We start from the raw sequence: 14,556 nt of genomic DNA on the forward strand, positions 1-14,556 counted from the left end.
TGGCAATTGATGGCCAGTCATTCGCCGGAATGGAGTTACGGCTCGGAGCCATTGCCAATGCCAGAAGTCAACTTAATTAATTTTTGCCCCACCACTTGAGCCACACTCCACGATGATTTCCAGTTACAACATGGCATGCCAAGGCCAAGAAGCTACAGCCACTCGACATGCACTGGAAGAAATTGAAAGCTTAGAAGTTACCTGATTTGTATTGGGGCAACCTTATGTTAACCTTGTGATTTTCCTAGTTTTTCTTACAGTTTAGAGCAACTTCGAACGACTGCCGTCTCACACACACAGGAAGTGCAGGCGTTTGGAGTTGCTGCTGCTGCTGCTGCTTTTCTTTATCTGGTTATTTGCTGCTGCAGGAGCAGAAGCCAACTTAAAGTCCGAGCGGTGCATGCTGCATGCTGCATGAATTGCGGCAGGTGTTGCAGATATCTCTGATTAAATGGCGTACGCCAAATCATGGCCAAAAGCGTTCGACGCAATCGTTGTTAGGCGCACATTAAACCATACCACAATTGCTCGGCTCAAGGAGGGGGAATCCTAAGTGAAACCCGAGCTCATCTCGCAAATCGCCAAAGGGGGAAACTGGCAAAACCAGCGAACGGGAAGTCTGATTAACATTCAAGGGTGGGGCCGGTGTTTTGAGTAGCCAGCGAGGAAAGATTATTGGCTGAATTCCCTATCGATGGAGAGCGAAAAGCTCTGGAAAAGCATTGGAAAATTCTTGGGGAAACGCAGGCCATGCAATTGAAAGTAGATTGAAATGGTTCGGTGCTTACGAGAGTAATATACAACAGTTAAAGTCATGATTTAATGATGGTTAGATATTTTCAAGACCATATCCCAGGGATATATATTAAAATCCACACTTTTCTTTTTTACAAAAGTAATATCTCTGTGCGACCGCACAATCTAAATGCTTCCTGGAACCACTTTACATTTTGGTAACTTCAAACAAATTCAAACCGATTGAAATGAATGAAAACTGCTTTGAAGGGCCGCCTAAACTCAATTTTTTTTTGTAGTACTTGACCCTGCCAGACGGCTTGACGTCTCCTCCGCCCAGCTTGAGCCAAGAACCACCCAGTTGGCTATAGGAGAAGACCTTGGATAGTACAATATGTGGTCGCTGTTCGCCCACACAGCGAGCACTTGCAGGAGCTGACAAAAGTCACACATCTTCGTAACGAATCGACAATTAGTGCTGCCAGAGGAGACATCCATCCGCCCCTGTAGCTCGGTGTCTTCTTTTCTTTGACTGCTGTCATCGTGGCAACCGCTGGGAAGATGAATGACCCCGGTCCGGTGTCCCTCGATCGATGATTTCGACCTACCGCAAAATATCATTGCCAAAAGTCAGAATAAAGGGACTTTTGGGTATAAAGCCGGAAGATGTTCGTTCCTTTTTTGGGCCGGCGTGTGAACCGTGTAACAAGTGTAGCAAATTCTCCCCGAGAGAATGTGACACGAATTAGCAACGCCTTGGATCGGGTACACCGTTCTCTGGTCCTGCGGTGCGTGGGTGCCTGCCTGCCTGCCTGCCTTTGTCCCGCTTTTCCGACTCCTCTGAAGCCGCCGCCAGCGTTGTCTTTGTTGATTGTGGAAACACTTTCGTCACCTTCGCCGGCAAAAGGCATGTCATCCATCCAGGCGGCAGAGTTGTTCGTCGGTGGGCGTTTGTTTTTTAATAGCTCCGCTCTTGTCATCTTTCTCGACTGAGAGACTCTTGGCACGCCGACACTCGGAGCCCACACACGTTTTTGCAGCGATCTCATGCATAAGTCATGAGCAGGAATCAAAAGGTTTTCCCCCAAATGCCGAAGCACTCTCGGCACACTTGCAAATAGGTTGCACTACATTGGCCCTAAACTGTTTGGCTTTTGAGTCAATAAATGCGGAATGTTGATTTGATACTCAACAGCAAGATGCAGGAAAGAGTTTAGATCAAATTGTTATGCATACTCCTCCTATATATATATATTGAAATATTCAAGGTCTCTTAAAATATCAATTTATATGGAAAGTAAAGCATACAAAATTAATTTGCAAAAGTCTCATTGTAATTTTACAGTTAAATTTCAAAAAGATCATTACGATCACTTCATGCACTAAAGTCAACCGAGATGGACAAATATCGGATTTGGTTTCTGCTGACGTTTTTCCTGCCCATCATTTACGCTCTTACAGAATGGAGCAATTGGCCATTTTCATTCCGTTAGTGAGCTGTACTTTTTATATATCCAATTGAGACTTTTTAGACCCATCTATATTTCAGCCTGTCAACAGGGTCTGTGTGTGCCCAGGGATCGATACGTATGCCCCTGTTGGCATATGCAATTTGCCTGTAAGCCCAACAATAGGTTCTCGTGTTGCGAGGATCCAAGCTTTTTCCCCATGCCCGGAATGAATAACTTTGTTTGTCATAATCAAACAACTACAACTAAGAAACCAGTAATAAAGAAGAATAAGTAATAAGAAGAAGAATAAAAGAAGCTCTTTATCGCCCACATCAAGCCAACAAATTTTTGTTTGAAAATTCTCTGACATTTTTTGTGGCAAGAAACGAAAGGCTTTGAAGTGATTTCCACTTGTTCGGCCTACCTCCATGCTGTCATTGGCAATTACATTTGGCCATCTGGCTGCTGAGAATGTCGGGGCTAATTTGTGTGATTCTTGAGCAGAAGAAAGTGCCGTCCCCTTCGATATGCAAACTAAGCACAATGACACAGATTTTCATTTTCATTAGGCCCCACCCACCCGAGTGAACTGAAGCTGATGAACTGAACTGTTCTGGTCTGTTCCGTTTGGTTCCTCTTGGCCTGGTCAGATTGACTGACTGACCGACTTCTCCCTGATTCAAGCTGCCTGCTCCCTGCTCCCTGCCACCTTCACCACCCTGCCCCATGTTGTGCAATGACTGATTAGAGCCAGGGGCCAGAAACAACGTAACGAACACCAACAAGAGCCAGCCAGCAGGCCGGCGGCTAGCAGGAGGAGTCATCTCCTGACAGCCTGGATCTGAGCCAACGTTGATAAAAGAAAAGGCAGCAGGCGAAACCACAATACTGAGCGGCCCCAAATGAGGAGCATGTTCCTGGATCTGCATCATGGACTACAGAGTGCACAGAGAACAAATGTCATGAAAAAAGGCTTGATAATCTATTAACAAATTCGTTTTGGTTTAGGTTTTAATTTGTTTTCTTATGGAATAATAATAAAATCTAAATGAAATAGTAATAAAACTCTAATAAACCTTTTCATCAATGTAAAATACAAAATGCTTGCTTTTAATGTATTCCAAAGTCCCTTTTACTGTTTCCTATTCATGTAATCAATACTAATTAGTATAATCATTTATTCAAAAACTTAAAAATGATCAGTTTTCATTATGCTTTTTCCCCTGTGCATTTAAAATGGAGCTTGGACTTGGCCATGGCAATGCCAACATTGCACTTGATTAGTGGAAGCACCGGCAGCAACAAAAACTGCATTGCGTGGGCCCGGAATGGATCGGAAATCATGGAATGGGGTCGCCATTTGAAGGAAGGAGGCACGGAGGTTCCGGGGGCGGCAAAATCTGGTTACTTGCCAGCTTTCGGCTCCGCTTGCTCTCGCATGCGTTTCATTATGTCAAACAGTCAATCATGCAAAACAGTTTCGGCTACCAACGTCCATTTGGGCACACAATTGTCTAAGCTACGGTGGAAGTCATTAGGAATGAGTAACTATACTCAAATTATTCCATATTGCATCTGTTTTTACCAAATAATATATGTTTCACTAAGCGAATTTGATTTAGAGGTTCTAGAAATAATTATAAATCTGTAAAAAAGATAATTTCAAGGGCTCAAACTTGGCAATACACACCTCTATCAGTGGTTTATTTTACTATAACTTTTACTATATATATTTCATTCCACAACCAATCCATTCCACTGTAATCGCGAGCATATTCCAGTGGCGGAACAGTGCTCCCTCCCCCCCATGGTGTGGGCCAAACCACCATCATCAGGAACTAGAGCACACAGCATGTTAAGCATATGCAAAGTCAAGCACCAAAATGCAATGCTTTTTTGAGCTGCACTGATTCCCAGGACCATAGGCCAGAGACCAGGAGCCAGGGAGCAGGACCACACAGAACGGTTTTCTTTTGCAGAATCTCCGTTTGGCAATTGAGCGGAAACAATTGGTTTGTGGAGAAGAAAGAGGCCGCCTCGAATTGCGTTGGCCAAAACACTTTAAGGCAGCGCACAAGTGCACAAATGAGTTTCAAATGAAAACAAATCGACCGACGGCCCACTGACAACAAAGGCTCTAAGACTCAAAGGAACAAGGAGCTATGAGCTACGAGCTAGGAGCAGCCAGGATCAAATGGAGCGACTGATGCAAAGTGCACGAGATGAAACCCAAGTGCCGCTTAGCTGTGGGCCAAGAATTGGGCCCAAAACAATGGACAAATGAGACAGGGGAAAGGACACACAGACGCACAGGACAATCGTAGTAGTCCTGCTCAGGTGACAATAGAGCAACCAAGTCGGCATTTCCCAAGGCCCCGGACCATTGTTCAACTTTCTGAAGCCACACGCAATGCCACAACGATGACGTTGACAATTCCGGCCTGGGAATCATCGTATTAGGGCCTGAGTCTCTGAGCCTCAGTCTCTGTCTTGGCCTCACTCTCAACCTGCCTCGCATCGTGTGTGGCGACAATTAGATGTCTTTGGCCGACCGGTCGACCTTAGCAAATTAGTTAATAAAGGTGGGAAGACTGTCATCTTGTATTTATATGCCTTATATACTTGTTCCTCCCTCTATCGAAGACCGCCGCTTTGATGCTCGCCGCCCATGAGTGTGCGAATCTGGAGGAGAACGGCTTCTTTGAGGTTCTTTCAATATTTTGACAGGCGCAACAATCGTGTCGGAACATTGCAACCTATTCCGGAGCACAGAGTTCCCACGTCGCCCAAAAGAAAGTTGATAAACAAACCGGGAGGAAGACCCTTTTAATCATAATTATTACAACAGCTTTTGCCTTTTGAGAGGAGTGTACAAAAGCTTGTGTTACCAAGCAATCAGCGAAAAACACTTGAACAAATACTAAACAAATTCTTATGTAAATTGATTAAATAATGTTTAATGTTTCAAGAGTAGGAAAGATAAGTTTGTAATTGATTAACATCATATTATTAAAATCAGATTATAAATATTTTACATATTTCAAACATTTCTTTGAGTGCATCAAGTCACCTTAGGACATTTTTTTGCTCACTTGCTCTCAGTTTACTGTTACGAGTATCATTTTTATTAATTATCCCAAGAGGTTCCTAATTACGTCTGGCTGAAAAAAAAATATATAATAAAAAAAAGGAGAAAAAAAAGGTAAAAAGGCAAAAAGCCCAACAGCTGTTGTCTGACACTAAAGCTGAGATTTCCAGTCTGTAAGCCTGAGCCCTTGGCTTCATTGCCCCATTGACGCGTTCACACCTTGGCAGGGCCCGAAAGAAAGATAAACGGCAAGGAAACCCACAGAGCTGAGCAAGTTTTAACGAAATATTTTAATATAAAAATTGCAGCTGTTTAAGAGGGCGACGCCCCCGGGACAGCAAAGGAAGTGATATTAAGGCCATGTCCCGGGTCTAAATATTGTGTAATTCCACCTGCACGCGGCTGTTGTACCATCGCTAATGTTATCATCCTTGATTTTGCACGCTTGTGATTTTATTGCCGTGAAATTGCCAATAATTATGACCGAGTCTCGGTCGGTTTTCATGCGTTAATCAGGTTCTTGAGCTGAACTAAGCTGAGAGAGCTGGTTCCCGTCCTTTGAGGCCGATTTTATCCGCTTAATCGACGGCCACTGCCATAGCCAATTTCAGAACAAAACTCTGATGCTCATTATGTGACGCAGCCCTTGGCAGTTGCCTTTAAGCCGCTTGTCCCGAAACTTCATTGCAACTTTAATTTGGCTTTTCCTTCTTCCCTGTCTCTCTCTCTCTCTCTCCACAGACTTGTTGCTACTCTGTGTTTGGCACAAATTGGCTTAAGCCCGCACAAAACGTTTTTCATCATCGTGGCAAAAGTTTTCCGGCTCTGCTTTTCCGCCGCCTTTGTCACAAGTTTCGCTTTTGCCAGCAGCTGCAGTGCTCCCCGAATTCTGAATTCAGAATTTCCATTCCCATTTCCCGGCAGGCGCGCGTAATTGCATTGCATGTTGCGCTGCATTAAACATTTAATAATTTCGCTTTACATCCCTTTTTTTTGGCATCGCCTTTGGCTTTGCCCATTGCCACAAAAATAAGTTTTATCATCTGTTCACAAATGGGGAAAAAGCTCTGCATATGCACACAATGTGGTTAAATTTATTTTTGGTGACTCTTTGTGGCAATATCTACAGGAACTTAGGAATATAAAAAGGAAAAAAGAAATGGAATGCATAAAAAATATTATTTTTTTAAATGATTCCATAAACTTTTAACTGTATATAATTAATATTATTACGACACCATTATTTCTAGTTATTTTCCTGCATTTTCTGTTGCAGGACTAATGCAATTTTCACAGTTCAATTACACATTCTACGCCTTCTTACATTATTAGACCTTTGTAATCTCAGTCAGTGGAACCGACTTGACTGCACCGGATTCACAGTGAATCACTTTACATCACTTCCTGTCCAGTGTCCAGGGTCCAGTGTGTCGTCCCCCAATGAGATTCCCATTTCGGCACGCTTATTAACAATGGGCCCCTGCCATTAACTTGGACTCCTGATCCCTTCGGACCACGTGACATTTGTCTTGGCCGGATTGGGCACGCTTTTTGTTGGCAAAGGATAATGGGTGCCACGACTACACCAGCTACCAGCTACCAGCTACCTTTTACCTTCTCCCAGCCACCAGGTGGGTGCACTAAGTGCCGCTCAAGGTGAGATCCCGATCTCCTCCTCCAGCGAAATATATATAATTTGCTGTGACTAACTGCGCTTTGTGCGCGTGCAGCGGCAGACTGGACACACGTACCGCGATTAGCCACGCATGCGCAGGGTTCAGAGTCCAGGGTCCAGAGTCAGGCGTCTATATAAGGGACCTGGGCCTAGTTAGTAGCTTTGGAAATGTCAACTGCCGGCTGGATGTCTGATTTGCCACGCTCCGAGCCGAGTCCCGAGCTGTGCAATCAACTTAATGGCATGTCATAAAATGCAATTTCAAGGCTTCTGCCTCCGATTCGGTAGTCCTTCGACTTCTGACCATCTTTTGTCCTCTGTCTTCGTGGAATTTCCTGCTGCTGCTGGTCATACATTGCAAATATTTTGGCCCAAACAGAGCCACATACTGCGCCAAAGTGTCTCGAAGGACCTGGAACTCTCTCTCTCTTTAACTGATCCTAGCTCGTGCTGCGCATGCTCCTGGAAAGTTGTTTTGTTTACGAATTAGTTGGAAGCTAACTGTTGTTTATAGTGTTTAAATGGTCTGCGGTTTTCGCTCAGGTTCAGCTGTCTGTCATAGCAAAACAAAGAGGATCCCCCGTAAGGCAGTGGAATATTCCCCAGCTGCCGTGCTACCAGGTTTGCCAGGTGATCACTGATCACGCCCCTGAGGAAACCATGCGAGAAAGTGTCCTTCGTTTGCTACTGTAAAGGTCAAAGGAGTATGAACAGGAATATATTATATTATTTTATATTCTACATATAGGAATTACTACACTAATTCCTTATGAAAGCAATCTTCTCGACATTGTAAAAGAGCACTTAAAGGTAGATTCCATCTTCAAGAAGATATGCAAATTACACCAATGGAATTGTTTTCTGCTCTATATATTATGTCGACTTGTCTAGTTGAGTGGAATCTAGAGCAGCTGCCTGCTTGGCATTCAGAACCGATGGCCAACAATTGCAGCTAATTGGTACGAAACACATAGCACTCCTCCCCAAAGACTAAGCCGTTTTAAGTACTACATTTGGAAAATTGAATATTAATGCCTGGATTCCACTTGAGGTAGCCGGGAAATTGCAACAAATTACAGACATGCAACTCGACTCTGTCCGGTTCAGCCCAAGATCTATTTTCCGAAAAACGCAATTGAGCGAGCAATTTTTGCCTTGCGAGACGCATTTCCATTCGCCACGCAGCACACAAACACCCAAGATCACCCGGGATCGGTACGGATCAGAGCTGAGCTGGGACCCCGGGGCAGCTGAGAGTAAAATCATCTTCTCACAAAAGAAGGACATTTCATTAGCACTCGGCACAGTGGAAGCCTTCAGTCGAGCGTTGAAAATTCGAGTTCGTCACAAGCGATTTGCTCTTTTCACGACTTCCACCGCGTGTGTGTCCCTGTGCAATGTGTGTCCCCTGGCAAATGTGTGTCAGAATCGTAAATCCTGTTTGAAATTAAGCGCACTGCAGGCAGGCTGCCTGTAACGAATTTCTTATTTGATTTTGTGCATACTTTGTCACTTACAATGTGTTAACTTATGTAGGAAAACAAATTTTCCCCGTTTCGCAACGCTTTTCGATTTTGAAATGCTCCTTAGCCCAGGCCTTAGCCCCTCCTAGTGTCCCCTCGGCAGATGTGTCACCGCCACTAACAAGGTGTGGCAGGGGAGTTTATAGGGGATATCTGTGGATAGAGTGGGGAAGGAGTTCTACCAGGAATTCGGATGGTGGCCATGGTTCACTGCAGCATGACGAAAGCGTTGATGGAGCGGCCATAAAGACCAATTGTGGTACAAATTTGGGAGCTAAAAATATGTTAGAGTGTCTTCATTATTGAAATGAAATAATGGGAACCTGCATTAAGAACCTGAATGAAATTTGTGAATGAATGGTTAAAGTTTATTAAGGGAACTAATATATATACCAGCATTAATAAATTTCTACATTTTCTAACTAAAAGAAGATGCTACCAAAATGGTTTCTAAATAGTTAGAATTTTCATAGAAAGATTTAAGAAAGATCCCTCGCATTTTAAAGCGTGACAACCCACTCAAGATTCCTATGAAAACAAACCCTTGAAGTTTGATCCGATCTCGTCTAGCCCTTGAATATTTATCCAAGGGATATTTGCGCATCTCGAGACAGACAATAATCAGTTTGGTTAGGATCCCGAAGGCGGTGGAGGCGACTGCAATGTGCCGTGGATAATTGAGACCTCTCAAAACAGAAGCTTAGCTGGAAGAAACTGCTGAGACGCTTAAGAAAATAAACAGTTTGCTTCTCTACGGCAGTACTCCCGCCATTAAGCCGGAGGAGAGCTACATTGGCCATCGTGCGGTAGGTCATACTCCGGGCAGACATGGACAATAACCCGAAAACACATTGCCCTCACACCGGAGTCCTAAGCCCGACCAAACACAAACATATTGCAGCGGGCCCAGAAAAAAACGAGGAGTCCTTGCTAACGAAACAACAAGGAGCGGGGCATCAACTGTAACCACACACTGGAAGGTCCTGGGCCCAAAAAACACATATGGCCAACTCACACACACACACACAGGTACATGGCTGGCTGCACAGCATCAATTGTAAAAGGATTAGGGCTTAATTTCAAATGCGCATTCATTTGCACTCGCTCCGTTCGCAGCACCTCGCCTGGGAGCCCCCTTCGAGCTCATCCTTTCCATCGTCCTTGTCCTCATCCCGATTCCCAGTGCTGTATCCTCATCGCCGTAAGCGGATTTCTGGCTATAGACCGGCTCCAGTGTTTTTTGCTGTCCCATTTGTTTGTTGTTAGTTTGGCTTTTCTATTTTCTATTTTCTCTCGATTTTTTTTTGTGTGCGGCTCTCTCATTAGTTTTCAAATGGCTGCATTAATAGGCAAAGGATATAGAGTGGGCATTGCTCAATTTGTGGCACTAAGCCCCCGTCTCTATTGTCCTTTGTTATTGCAGCAGTCGCAGCTCCTTTCTCCGGCTGATTGCCGGCAAGTGTGGGTTTGAGCCAGGTGGAAAACCCACATCTAGGAGGGGTAAGTCCTAGTCTGTCAACTGTGCCTCAAAGTGCACTCAAAGAAAATGTTGATGATAAAACAAAGGAAAGAATTTATATTTCCTACAAGATTTGAAGAAACAGTAGTTAGGGCTTACTTTAACTATAAAGACCTTTAAACAGTTTAATTTAATTCAAGTTATAATTAACATTTTGTTTATTTTACACATTATTCAAAGACCTATTTTTTAAGTGTAGGGGCATGGCATTATTAAAGAGACAATTGTTTAGTCGAAAAGATTATTTCAGAGGACAAAAGTAAAATATTTCAGGTGTATTCTTTGCCTGGAAGAACCTTTGGTAGCTTGAAAAATAGGCACAAAATACCACAGCATATTGTTTTATAATACATTAAAAATGTATCTAGTTTAAGGAGAGATCATAACATATTTAAGACCTATATTCTGATTATTTCAAGTGTAAGAAATATTAAATATTCCGCGAACCTTCGCTTGCTAACTGGCCATCGGAGACAGAGATCCTCTCGTATCGCATGGCACTTCCTAAGCAGCTCACATAAATCAGGCCAAAACGGAAGACTGCATCTTGGCCAGCCGTTTGTTTTGGCCCGTTCGCGGGAAATCCGCTTAAGAAAAAAAAACAAGGGCCGCGACACAAATCGAGTTTTTAAGCGCAACAATGTTCGGCGGGGACATTCTTTGCATTTCTCCTGCACTGCCACTTTGGGGGCCCCCGATTTGCCCCGCTTTTCCGCACCGAAACAGAAACACATGTCACAGATTTGTTTCTGTTTCGGAAGCACTTAAGCACTCAGCAAATTTGTTTGAAAAATCTGAAAATGCTGCCGTACTCGGAACCGAGAGCCGGGAGAGCTTCCCCATCTATGGACCATTGTTTGCACTGGCTCTGGCTTTGCTGGCAGTTTTATTTTTAAATTTTGGGGGGATCTGCATGGGTTCTCCCGCTCTGTTTTTGGGGGAAGGAACTCAACAAATTGATGATATGCCCCTTTGACACTTGAGTCCATTATTTATGCGCAGGCTTGCGATTATTTCCACATTGTACTGACTCACAGCCGGCGAGCTGACGGGGCTTACGGATTTCGGGCACTTCCATTTCACTCAAAAATTCGGCGCTGAGTGCCCTGACAAAAAAATGAAAGAATGAAAGAAATTGAACCTGAAACGGAAGAGTCCGAAAGAAAGAGTCCACTTGCCGGGAGCTTTGTTTTAAACGCCTTTTGGCTTTCTTTCGAGATTCCTCATCTGGCTTTCGTTAGGCCAAGCTCAACGCTGTTTTTTGGGCAACACTTAAGCGCATTTAAGGCTTAACGGCACCGCACGACACTTGATTAATTACCAACTTTAATATTTCGTTTGCCATTTTATTGCCTTTGGTCATAAATAATCTCGCTTTCGTCTCGCATATGCCACATGCTAAATAAATCACTCATACGGGCGAGTCTTATCTTGCCACAACAATTGGTAAATATCGGGTTTTAAGTGAGCAACTTGCAAGTTGAAATTAGTCACAAATGAAAGTTAATATAAGCATTAGTTATTTTAAAGAATATTTGTAGTATATTTTGTATTTAAATTAGCAAATGTTGCTTTATATAATGGTGGGATCCAGATTGGCCTCCTGCTGGCCAATTAAATCAAGATTTTTCCCTTCATTTCTGCACTTGTTGGGCCGTGTTCTGGTTGTGTATGTTTTGCGGTCGCGAATATGCGTAAATCATGCCACCATATAGCCACACTAATGAACTATAAAACGCGGCAAGGTGTCGGCTGCCACAGTTTGTTTCAGCACTGAAAACAATTGGGAGCAAGTTGTTGTGTAAAAACGAGAAAGGAAACTAACTTTAACAAGCCGAAATAACTATATTTTAAATGACAAATTAAAATACACAAAAGTCTAAGCCAGTATTGACTTCAGATGTCTCCAAAAGCAAGCCAAACAATCCCTATAATAAGGACTTTATAATTGATATTATTATATAATAATTTTTATGGGAAAATCAATAAAATTATCATAGCTAAGCCAAAAATTGCACTAATTTCACCGTGGAAAGCTTTGCTTAGTTTGTTATTTCAAGGGTAACAAATTTGCATACCACATTTTAAAATAGCATTTTTTGTCAATTTTTGACAATTTTTAACGATGTAACCCCATATAAATATTTAAAAAAAGGGTCAAATTTTTATTTATCTCCAGTCATGGCTCATTCGACTCGGTTTTCAATGCTGATCAAGAATATATATGATTTATAGTGTCGGAAATGATTCCCTTACGCAGAAATAAATACCAAAGTTAAATATTTAATAAACAAGAAATTCAAGGCAAATACAAAAGGGTTATTTCACAAGGCTAAAATCCATGTAATTCCTTTAAAAAAAATCCCTTAAAAAAAACTATATTGATTTATATAAGCTATTGAAAAGATCTCGAAATTGATCCAAATTTTTCTTCGAGTGACGAACAAAACAGGGGCAGGTTTGATCACCATGGAAATGTGTCTGTTTGAAATGCATACCGAAAGCTAACCAAGCGAAGGGAGGGGCCCGGACTTTGCCGGACAGGTTGCGATGGCATAAATAAATTTATAATAAATTGCAAAGTTTAAAAATGACGATATATCATTTGTCCCAGCATGTGTCACCCATTCTCCGCGCTGTTCCCGTCCGTTCCCAGAGTGTGTGTTGGGGTTTGTTTGGCAGTCGACCGCTCAAAAGTGCGAACGATTCAATTAATCTTGACACTATTTATTATTATTGCGGTGAGCTAGGTGACTAGGAGCAGGACCAGGCACAGGACTAGAACTAGCTCCAGGATGGCCCTGCTCGGCGACTGCCCATGTCGCTGTTACATTAATTAGTGGAGCAGTCGGCCGAGCTCTCTCTCGCCCGGATAGTACATGTGTGCGCCGCATTATCATATTTATTAAGCGGCCGCATCGCCTGCAGCTCCATGTGGATGTGGATGCGGATGAGGATGAGGACACAGATGAGGCTTTAGGGGAGCAGGGTTAGGAGCAGGGACAGGAGCAGAGGCAGCAGGCAGATGGGCTGTCTGACTACCCGCGGCTATCACAACAACGAAAATTGATTGCTCCTGTTGTTGTGGCTGGCTTTGATCGTGTTAAGATAGGCCCCGGCACAAGTTCTGACTTCTATAGAAAGTTTATGCATAACTTTGGCTGGACATACATAGCGCTGCACCATGGGCATCGTAAATATCTTTTAGTGCCTTCCTGTTCCTTGGCACGCATTTTTATATACCGCGGCGGAAGGGGTGTGTATGTGTGTGTCGAGGTGGGCAACTATTTTTGTGACAGATCATAAATCAAAAATCATACACGCTCCCCCAGTCCCACCCCGATCCCTGTTGCATTTCGCATTCGCATTCACTCCCCACACACGGAGGCACTGGGCAAGACACAAAATAAAAAAAAAAAACTATATGAGAATAAGAACCGACTATGAAATACCCGGTTTTAGGACTTACAGCAAAGGAACTGACAGCTATAATGTTCTGTAAAGTCTGTAGGATATGCATAAATATTTATATTAAATATTTCTCAGAGTTCCCAATAGATCATGTTAATGATCAATTGACAATATAAAGAGCACACATTCTAAACAAAATTTAATATAATATTTTGAATTCGTAATTAATAACATATACAAGCTAAAACCCCTATTTATATTTCTATTTCTATTTCGTTGATTACTTATCATTACATTAATTTATAGTTCATAGTACTTCCTAGAATCCTTCCTTCAAATAAATATACCCCACAAATCTACGAATAAAAGGTAACAAAATATAAAAAAATAAAGAAAAACACCGGTAGGTAGGTAGGAGGCTGCCACTTGCAACTTGCAGGTGTTTGCTCCAAATGAATGACTCTCCTCGCCATTGTAAATTAAGTTCACTTGCCAACCATTCGCGGTTTAACTATTGCATTTGCATATTAATATTTCCAGTGGGCAGGCCGCACACTAATGGGGCCAAAGGGGGATTTATATATTTATATGGGAAAGCAGAAGGATTATCTTGAAAGCCAAAGGTGTATCGTAAATTCTGATGAGTTTTTCGTAGCCATAAAAATTGCACAATTAAGTAAGGAAGCAATATAATTTTTAGAGGGACCTTCATTTTGGATAGACATTAGGGTTATTTATTGTACATGCCAGCAGGCACTTATACTTATAAATAAAATGAAACTACATTGAAATAACCCAAAAGAGAGGTAAAACCTTTTAACTCAAGAATTACTTCCATAAATATCAGATTACAAGTGCAAATTTAGTAACATTCCCTCACAACCTTTTCAATTTGCTCACTTATTTATAAGGTAAACCTTTTGAAGCATATTTATTACCGGCCAATGTTTTGGTAATGATTAAAATCAAATTTTAATGTGTTGTCCATTCATAAAAATAAAATCCCCACAAGCATTTTGGGGGAGTTTCCCCCGAAGATATCAGCCTGTTCTCTATGCCGGACACGTACTCCAAACCGAGCGTTAATCCTGCTAACTGATCTGTTGCATATGCCTAATAAATCTCCATTTCCATGGCAACCAAAACCGAACTAA

At 42.4% G+C, this 14,556-nt stretch overlaps 1 protein-coding gene and 1 long non-coding RNA gene across 2 annotated transcripts in view; one reads left to right on the forward strand and one right to left on the reverse strand.

The window, feature by feature from the left end:
- Positions 1 to 14,556, reverse strand: part of LOC110181801 (dynein regulatory complex protein 8) — a 308,724-nt gene that overhangs the window by 146,948 nt on the left and 147,220 nt on the right. The gene's annotated exons all lie outside the window — the stretch shown is intronic.
- Positions 2,104 to 2,522, forward strand: LOC147644380 (uncharacterized). Its single transcript, XR_015270778.1, has 2 exons — positions 2,104 to 2,223; positions 2,285 to 2,522. It is a non-coding gene; the product is annotated as an uncharacterized LOC147644380 (long non-coding RNA).

This window comes from Drosophila serrata, unplaced genomic scaffold (assembly GCF_035046125.1).
Source record: "Drosophila serrata isolate PLE 108 unplaced genomic scaffold, ASM3504612v1 contig_184, whole genome shotgun sequence".
NCBI lineage: Eukaryota > Metazoa > Arthropoda > Insecta > Diptera > Drosophilidae > Drosophila > Drosophila serrata.